At 42.4% G+C, this 10,227-nt stretch overlaps 1 long non-coding RNA gene and 1 other non-coding gene across 2 annotated transcripts; one reads left to right on the top strand and one right to left on the bottom strand.

Annotated features, from left to right (window-relative positions):
• The first annotated feature begins 253 nt into the window (after positions 1–253).
• On the top strand, positions 254–8,540 carry LOC132596771 (uncharacterized). Its single transcript, XR_009562774.1, has 3 exons — positions 254–1,539; positions 6,438–6,550; positions 7,086–8,540. It is a non-coding gene; the product is annotated as an uncharacterized lncRNA (long non-coding RNA).
• On the bottom strand, positions 1,320–1,426 carry LOC115852489 (U6 spliceosomal RNA). Its single transcript, XR_004039168.1, has one exon. It is a non-coding gene; the product is annotated as a U6 spliceosomal RNA (small nuclear RNA).
• Positions 8,541–10,227: the final 1,687 nt, after the last annotated feature.

Below are 10,227 nucleotides of genomic sequence, written 5' to 3'. Positions count from 1 at the left end.
TTGCCGGTGCAGGGGACGCGGGTTCGTGCCCCGGTCCGGGAAGATCCTACATGCCGCGGAGCGACTGGGCACGTGAGCCATGGGCGCTGAGCCTGCACGTCCGGAGCCTGTGCTCCGCAACGGGAGAGGCCACAACGGTGAGAGGCCCGCGTACCGCAAAAAAAAAAAAAAAAAAAAACAGCGATAGAAGCAGGGTGGTTATGGGGGGCGGTGGAGAGGAGGGAGAATCGGGAGGTGTTGGCCGAAGGGTACATAGTTTCAGTTATGCAAGATGAGTAAGTTCTAGAAAATCCACTCTACACTATAGTGCATATAGTTAATAATACTGTTCTGCATATTCCAAAACTTGTTAAGAATGTAGATCTTGTATTAAATGTTCTAATCACAAAAAAGAGGGGAGGAGGAGATGTTTAGAGGTGATAGTTATGTTTATGGCAGTGTTTATTGTGGTGACAGTTTCATGGCCGTATACTTACTTTCAAACTCATCCAGGTAAATATGTACAGCTTTCTTTGTATATCAAGCATACTGAATTTAAAAATATTGTTTAAAAGGACACTGATATTACTAATAACAGTTTGGCACACAGTTGTGAGATTTTGGTGCTTTGTTACATTGCTGCTGCCTGAAATCTGTTGGCAAGTCAAATTTGTCTTCCTCCACTTATTTAATTTCTTTGTTGTAGCTTTGGACTGTTCGGGTATGTTTACACCTTCCACAATACGGTTAGATAAAAGTGAGGGCACGCTGGATGATTGCTACCACTGGATTCTCTTTAAAAAAGAAAAGCAACCCCAGAACATAGGCCATTTTTTGTTTTGGGTGTTTTTTTTTCCATACAGAGAGCTGAGACAGGCTTATGTGTGAATGTTAAATTTAAGGATAATGATCATTGTGTCTGTCCATAAGTAAGCATTTTGGGAGATCCAAAATAAAACTGCAGTCATTGATATTCATTTCTTCTTTCTTTCATTCAGATGTATTGCCTGCCTGTGCCTTGTAATGTGTTAGAGGCTAAGGACAAAAGCAATGAGGCAGGGAATCTGCTCTCAAGATGGTGACAGACTTGTAGCTGAGTATGCATGATTCACTACGATGGGTACAGTAATAGCACACAGCAGCCCACATGAAAGGAGCGCATTGCCATGCCAGGGGCCCGCGAGGAGCTTAAAGAGGAGACCTCAGACAGTAAAAGTCATAGAGATGATTAATTTTGTTAATGGCTCCAGGATGGACTCTATTACTATACTATAACTGTAATACCAGGCCATCTGAACAGAATTGTTTATTTGTCTTATATTATGAATGTCTGTGATTCTTTTTTTTTTAAACGCTTCACGAATTTTTGTGTCATCCTTGCGCAGGGGCCATGCTAATCTTCTCTGTGTCGTTCCGATTCTGGTGTATGTGCTGCCGAAGTGAGCACTGAATGTCTGATTCTTGGCAGTGTATATTCCTGATGTGCTCTTAGCAAATGTCAAGAACTTCACTGGGCTCAATCACATACGTCATGGGAGGATGATGACCATCAAACAAGAGGTATAAATTGGAAGCAGAGAGAGATTTCTCTGTAAGGAAAATAAAATGAAGGAGCTATACATTTTGCAGTTAAAATTTGACATTGTTGGCTAATTCAGAACTGTAGTGATTTGGTCCATGCACTGCACTATACTTTACAATTCTCACTGTTAGGAGCTAGACAGAAACTTTATAAAACTGTTTTGAATAGTGTGGTTCTATCAAAAGTTTAGTCTTGATTTTAGAATTAGAAATTTTTTTTTTAATTTTTTTCAATTAAAAAATATTTTAGTACAAACCTAGTACAAACCAGTTTTGCAAAAGGACATCATTTCCATTCTATGGCAGAGAAACTAACTGCTTCTCCTCTTATTCTTGGGTACGTGGCTAGACCATATGGCCCAGCTCCCCTCTTGCCGACAGGAGTAGCCCTGTGACTGAGTCCCAGCCAGTGGGAGGAGTTAAACTGGTGTGTGCCACTGCCAGGCCTGACCCGTGAAAACCCTGTGCTGACCCTTCTTGCTCTTTGCCCCTTGCAGCTGTCTGGAAGGCAGATGACCCCCAGGACCACCTTGGAAGCCACCCATTAAAGACAGCAGAGCCTCTATCAGCTCGGCTGCCCAAATGATACACAAGGAGGAGCCCCACTGACCCATGCAGTTTACCCAGTCCTGTTCTGTGAACAAGAAATAACTCTATGGTATTTCAGACATGATATATTTTAGGGTCAGTCTGTTGCAGTAGTTAGCCTTTTCTAAGTCATACACTTGCCTAGCAAAATTCTTCCCTCTTACTTTTTTGGGGGAGGGAGGAGACACACAAGAAGGGACAAGTTGAGGGAAATTTAATTATAATGTTTGTGCGGAGCCTCTGTCATTTGCCCCTTTAAACCCATGCTCCATCCTTCCGTACCCTGCTTTCAGTCCCTGAAGACTGACTTCCATCTCTGGGCCTCTCGGCCCTCTGAGTGCCTGGGAGATGAGTGGGAGCGAGGGTACGGAGGTCAGGATATTTCTGGCCCTGGTTTGCTCCCTGTGAGGTCCTAACCGGAGTTCACTACTCCTCTCAATCTGGCTGTTTCACATGACTGTCTCACTGCTTCCGGATTCAAGTAGCAGTTCCCTGCCCTCGTCCACGTGGGCTTTGCATTGGTCATCCCAGCTTAGTCAGCTTCGGCTGCCACAACAAAGTACCATAGACCGGGTGGCTTCAACAACAGACATTTATTTCTCATAGTCTAGAAGCTGGGAAGTCTGAGATCAGGGTGCCAGCATGGTGAGCTTCTGGTGAAAGCCAACTTCCTGGCTTGCAGACAGCTGCCTTCTTGCCTTATCCTCCTCACATGGTGGGGAAAGAGAGAGAGAGACAGAGAGAGAGAGAGAGAGAGAGAGAGAAACTCTCTGGTCCCTTCTCATAAAAGCAGTAATCCCATCACGGGGACCCCACCTGCATAACCTCATCTAAACCTAGTTACCTCCCAAAGGCCTAATTACCTCTTTGATGCCATCACACTGGGAGGTTAGGGGCTGCAGAAGGGTAGGGAGGTCACAGACATTTAGTCCATAACAGGCCTAGGCGTGTGTTGTCAGCCAGACTGCTATGAGACCCAGGTCAGCATGGCAGCCCTTGCCCACACCTAGCCTACACCCACACCTGTGTGTTGTCCCTCTGTAAATAAACCCTCCTAGAATCATCCTTTGAATGTGCCGTCTGTTTCCTGTTAGCACTCTGACTGAGACCATATTGCTTTGTTTTAACTCTCAAAAATGATAGTAGCATGGGCTTCCCTGGTGGCGCAGTGGTTGAGAGCCCGCCTGCCGATGCAGGGGACACGGGTTCGTGCCCTGGTCCGGGAGGATCCCACATGCCGCGGAGCGGCTGGGCCTGTGAGCCATGGCCGCTGAGCCTGCACGTCCGGAGCCTGTGCTCCGCAACGGGAGAGGCCACAACAGTGAGAGGCCTGCGTACCACAAAAAATGATAGTAGCAAATACTGTACATATTACCAGAACCTAGTAAGGCAATTGTACATTTTAGGACAATAACCATCACAAGCAGTAATTCCCAGGCAAAGTATTCCATCTCCATCTTCAGTGGCAGCGGAACTCTCTCCACAACCCCAACCTAATATGTCAGTCCCCTTAGCCTTTACTCCAGAATCTGAACCTCAGCCCAGCATTCAAAGCCCTTCATAATCTGGTCTCTGTCTCCTCTCCAGCATTATCATCGCCATTTCCTTCCCTCTCACCCCCTGCCCCCATACCACGAGCTGGGAGAATCGTTCCTCTGTGATTCTGCACATCACAAGCTCTCTCTCTGAATCCCCTCCCATCTTCCTCTTCACTTAACTCCTGGTAGTCTTTTAGAACTCAGCTCACCTCTCTCCTGCTGGGGCAATCCTGACACCTACACCCACACCTCTCCCCATCCACACACGTGCATGTCTTCCTAGGCTGGAGGACACGCCTCTCATGCTGTCTCACACCACTTTACTTTCCTGCCCCCTGACTCCTGGATCATGATTCTTTTAAGGACTAGAGTTGACTGTTATTAATGTCTATATGCCCATAGTAGGTACTTCATGTTTGTTGAATGCATGTCTCCAATGGTTTTAGGCTTTTGTTAAAAACTTGCATGCGCACTGGACTTCCTGTAGGGGACCTGGATAAAGCTAGGACCAAGATAGAGGCATGTTCCTCTTCTCTCCCCATTCATCTGCTACAAGAGCTGGAGACTTGGGAGAAAAGTCTGTTTCTCTTCCAGCATCTCTGCACTTCCCTCCTCCCCATGGAATGAAGACAAAACTCACCACCCCTGCCTTTAACATGTTCAACTCACCGCAGATTCCCTGAGTAGGACCTGAGTTACTCAAGTTTTGCTGTTACACACTTTTTTAATTTAACTTTCTGAATAGGTAATACGTCCTCATGAGTCAAAACCAAAACGTATAAAAAGTTATATAGTGTAATGTCTCCCCTCATCCAACCAATGTTTCCATTAACCCCATTCCTACCCTCCATATGTAACCACTCTTCTTAATTTCTTACATATACTTAGTTCCAGAATTGTTTAGTGCAAATACAAGCAAATTTCAAATATACATTCTTATATTTCTCACTTCTTTACCAAAGCATGCCATACTTTTTTGAACTGTGTTTTGTTTTGTTTTTTACTTAACAGGTTTTGGAAACCTTTCCTTACCTGTTCATAACTTGTTTCCTCATTCTTTTGTACAACTGAACAATATTCCAGTATGTGAATGCATCATAATTTACTTAACTAAACCTTTATTGATAGACGTTTGAGTTGCTTCTGGTCTTTTTTTGTAACACCTATAATGATGCACATTACAAATTTTTTTAATTTATTTTTTTGTATTGAAGTATAGTTGATTTACAATCCTGTATTTGTTTCAGGTGTACAGCAAAGTGATTTGGTTATACATATATCTATATCTATATCTATACTCTTTTTCATTTTTTTCCATTATAGTTTATTATAAGATAATGAATATAGTTCCCTGTGCTATACGGTAAATCCTTGTTTATCTATTTTATTTATAGTAGTATGCACCTGTTAATCCCATACTCTCAATTTATCCCTCCCCTGCTTTCCCTTTGGTAAACATGAGTTTGTTTTCTACGATAATGATGCACATCTAATCTAGACATGATGCTATACTATTCAATGTATAATTCTTTTAACATTTTGACTTTATACTTTATTTCAAGAAACTTTTCATCTGTGGGCCCATCAATACATGACATTTGCTAAAGAATACATTAAGGTTAAACCACAAATCAATGACCTGAAAAAGTTATTTAACTTTATGAGTTCATTTCTGGGCATTTATCCATAAGAATGTTGGACAACATAGCAGAGTATGAGTTCATTTTAATGGAGCAGGCAGCACATGTGTAAGCTTTGCAGTTTCTGCCAAGGTCATTTGGACAAAGGAGCATTCTGGGATTCCCCTTGGGAAAAATCTTAATCATTCTTGTACTTTTGATGATCAGTAATATTTTAATATTACTTGGGATGCTACTGTGTTGTATTCAGCAGAAGTTACAAAAAGAGGAAGGACTCAGTGTGTCCGTCCAGAGCACCATAAGTCTTTGTAGGAAGGCATAATGCATGAGTGTCAAACCATGCTCATTCCAAAGGCTGAGGTCAGTTGTGGGTTCCCTGTCTACTGCCCAGTACAGAATAGACATGTGTGGGATTCTGTATGTTTATCCTGTACATACCTGCTCCTGTACAGACTGGTGTCCCACTTGGCCACAGGGCATTCCATCCAGTGGCTCCCTCCTATGTGGCTGGTTGGCAGGGTTGATTAATGAGGCGAGCCCTCAGGCATGGCACATGCTACATCTGCTGGAGGGCAGTGATGGGCTGGAAAGGGCCAATTGAGTATTACTAGAACTTACCAAAGGCTTGTAGGAGCTCGTTTCCTCAAAGAGAAGGACCGTGGGTCTTATGAAGCTACTCAGCCTAAACAATGTCTGAGCTTTAGACCCAACCTCAATACGAGACGCATCTCCCTTCAAGAAGGCTGGACCTCCAGGCCCTCTGAGACAGAACCAACTGAGGACACTCAGTGGGGCCACACCACCCTCTGCCAAATCTTGCTTTGGGGCCTAGAGACCTAAACTCATCTAAAGCAGTGCTCCACCTCCTTTATCTCTGTACGTGTATATTTTATACTTTCCAAAGGGAAGGTCTTTTTCTGATTTAAGAAAATGAAACAAAAGAAAATGATGAAAGTAAAATCAGAGGTCTAAATTAGAGAGAACGACTGCTGAAAAATATAGCTTTAAAGCCTTTTTATGAATAGTTTTCACAAACCTTGGCTTTATTTTGACTGTGAGCCTTCCTAACTCTTTTGAGCCTCTGGTAAATGGTATTATATCTCTTTTATAGGTTTCTGGAACTCTCTCCCAGTAACTCATTCCGCCTATTCCCATCTCACCAGTCATCAGGTTGGAAACCCTAAATTGGATGAACTAGTCTATTCCATTTCTGATATTTATTAGGTAAGAATTTTTAATTATATTATGGTTTCCATGTGTGTTTATTTCCTGCCACAAGTCCTCAGTGAGCACTTATGAGTTCCCCTTCCAGTCACCTGGGGATGCATCAGTGAGCAAAACCAGTGAAATCATGTCTCTACCAATTTCTCCACGGAAGGGTGGGGTGGTAGATAAATGGTTTTTTATGATCAATAGTTGAATGCAAGTCAGTTTAATAAACTGGTTTCCAGTGCTTCTCAAGTTAAAATATGGTCCTGAAAGGTGAGCCCTTCTGTTAACTGCTTTCCCTTTTCTTCTTCCTCCTCCTTCAATTTTCCTAGACATCTCCTTGACCTTCCCCCAACACACACACACACACACACACACACAAATACACACACACACCTGTCTTTGTAAACTTCCTGACTGAACCCTCATGCAATTGATTAATTAAAATTTTGTATTGTGACAATATTTGTATGTTTCAGTTATCTATTACTGTGTAACAAACAGCCCCATGATGAAGAGGCTTAACATAACAGCCATTTTATTTGCTCAGGAATCTGTGGATCAGGAATTGGACTGGATTCAGCTGGTGGTCCTGCTTCATATAACTTTGGCTGGGCTCACTCATGGGACTGTGTTCAGCTGGGAGTTTGGTTGGTGCTGGAGTGTTCAAGGTGTCTTCAGGCCTCTCTCCACTGGTCTCCAGCAGAGCAAGGAAACTTCTTACATGGCAGCTGACTTCCAAGATGGAAGACCAGCCTTGGGAATTACATATCACTTCTGTCACATTTCATTGGTCAAAATAGCTCACAGAGCCAGCACAGATTCAAAGACAGAGGAAACATACACCACTTCTTATTGGGGGAATGGCAAGGTCACGATGCAGAAGAGCATGTGGGAGGGGTGATATCATTGCAGCAATCTTTGGAACCATGAACTACTGTACAGACCTGTTTTATGTTAGCTCTTAATCCACTATAAACCATAGTTGTGGGCAGTAGTAACGAATCTAGTATTAGTTTATTTGTTTTCTCTCTGTGTCTGTCTGCTTTTTACTAATCAGTACCTCAGCTCTAAAGGAGGTTTTGAACTATAATCCTGAGTTTCATGAGTGTCCATCAGTATTTTCAGTTCCAAGGCACAGGAAGTGATTCTGGCTAGCTTTAGCAGAAGGGAATTTTTGTTGGTTTACCAGTTAGTTCATAGAAGATAGGAAGGTTGGAGAACTAGACTCAGAACATGGACAGAACCTAAGGAAGACTGGGTGGAAGGCATATCCACAGTGACTCCATCATGACATTCTGGGCGGGGCACCACTGCTGGCACTGCACACACTGCACAGTGGACACGGCTGCCATGGGGCTCTTACTGCCACCATGCCTGTGCCAAAGGCTTTGATTCTTTCTCTTATGGCTCCAAGTCCTAAGAACAATCAATTGCCCAGTCTATTTGCTCCCTCATTGACCAGGAAGTGGGGAGAGGGTCCTTTACACTTCAGAGGTTGGGGCTGAGGGTCAATAAATTGTCCTGATCTGACCTCAACCCCTATTCACTCTGCTGTAGCCTCAATGCAAAACACCAAGCATCCTACTGCCTCAGGGCATTTGTACATGCTATTTTCACATCTAAAGTGCTCTTTCCCAAATGTCTGCATGACTCTCTCTCACCTTATTCAAATCTTTATACAAACATCATTTTCTCATAAGGCCTTCCAATAGCTATTCTATCTAAAATTGTAAGGCTTTACCCCACACTTCCTATCCCTTATCCCTGCTTTTTTTTTTACTTTTTAGGTCTTAACTTTATCTAACATAGTGTCTGTATATATTTTCTTTCCCCCTAGGATATAAGCTCCACGGGGGCAAGAATTTTAGTCTGCTTTGTTCAATATTGTGTCCCCAGCATCTAGAACAGAGGCTGGAAAGTAGTAAGTGTTCAATAAATATGTCTTCCTTAAAATGAATGTAGAGCCAGTATCTACTCGATCCCTTTGAAATCCCTTTGGAACACATTTGTTGTAAGGTTGACAATGATTCTTCTTCGAGTTTAATCCGCTTACCAGTATATCTGCCTAGAAAAATTTTCTCATTTTACTTTGTTATACAAGACAAAATGAAATTTTTTGATAGGTTAAAAATTGTTTAATTTATTGTTTCTTTTCCTTCATCCAGGCTTATCCCTCTGCCTAGAAGGAAATTAAACAAGTCAGACAAGGATCATTTATTATAAAACCATACCTTCTGCTTTGTTCTCTTCTCAGCATTTCTAAATTGATATTTGGCTGATTTATTGCACTACTTTTCAGGGTATTGCCGCAAGCTTAATAGTTGTCAAGGTCATCCCTTTCATCCCTCATTCAGAAAGACATGAAGTTGGCCTTTTTCCAGTTTTCAGGAATGTATTAGTCCTCAGGAGCCGCTGCAAGCAAAGCAGCACCACTGTGACCTTAACTAATTCATGATGCGTCCCAGGAGGCAAACCATCAGGCCCTTCCCAGAGACTCAAATACATTGATAGTGTCCATAGTCATCAGTGAGTCAAAAGCGTGTACTGAGTATCTACTGAGTGCAAAGCTGTGCTAGCTCTTCATCAGTGGAGGAGTTCATCAAGCCCTGCCTTCTGCACGCTCGGCAAACAGGAAGCAGAAGGGAGAGGATCCAGCCAGCTTTAACAAGCGCTTCATGACATTTCACATTTGTGTCACTGGCAGGGGGCCCAATTTCAGTGGCCCTGTATCCAATGAGAGGGTATTTCCCTCTTTGTATAATAATTGATGAACTCTCGTTCATTCATTCATTCACCGAACACATTCAAATAAATGACATATTTCAGTAAGTAGGATGGTCTCTAGATCCACAAGAAGAAATCACTTTAAACAGATGAGTTTTGGTGTTAGAAATGTTAATTTTTAAAAACTACAGAAAATTACAACCGCTACAACAAAACCCATATTCCTACCACCCAGAATTAGTAACCATTACTATTTTGTCTTATTTTGTTTCCAGCCTTAAAAAAAAAAAAGTCATACAGTGCATGACAGAAATTAGAATAATATCAAAGGGCTTACAGTAAAAAGTAAGTCACCTGCCCCCAGACCTCTGACCTTCACTTCCGAGGCAACCTCTATTACAGGTTTCTTGTATTCCCTTACAAAGATATTCTATGCACGTATAAGCCTATATGTAAATGTATTCTCCCTTTTTCGTATTCTCTCTTTTGTTTACAAATGGAAGCTCATAACAGTTAACAACACTCTGTATCTTAATTTTTTTCAATTAATATATCTTGGAGACTGTTGAAACAGGAGAGTTTTAAGTCTAACATGAGAAAGTACTTTTTAGCTGCCATGATGATAAAATTCTGGAATGAGTCACTAAAACTGATAATATTAGTTTCAGCTCTCTCAAGCCACTTCCGGCACCACTCTGGTTGACGTTCCTGAGAAGCTGACTCTGAAACAGAGATTAATGTGCAGGAATTTCACTGGGAAGTGCTCTTGGAATCAACACCTATGGAAGAGAAAGGAAGAGGGAAAAAAGCAGAAATGAACAGAGAGAAAGTTTGGGCTGCAATGCAGTCTCAGCTAAGGCCTCATGTCCCCTTGGGGGGCTGAAGCTGGAATGACCTTTCCAAGTTGTCCTCATTCAGGAAGGAGTCCAGGCCTTTATAACTCACATCAATCATTCATGGAATTC

This window comes from Globicephala melas, chromosome 2 (assembly GCF_963455315.2).
Source record: "Globicephala melas chromosome 2, mGloMel1.2, whole genome shotgun sequence".
Lineage (NCBI taxonomy): Eukaryota > Metazoa > Chordata > Mammalia > Artiodactyla > Delphinidae > Globicephala > Globicephala melas.
The sequence above is the reverse complement of the archived record's forward strand: the minus strand, read 5'-3'. Positions and strand labels throughout refer to the sequence as shown.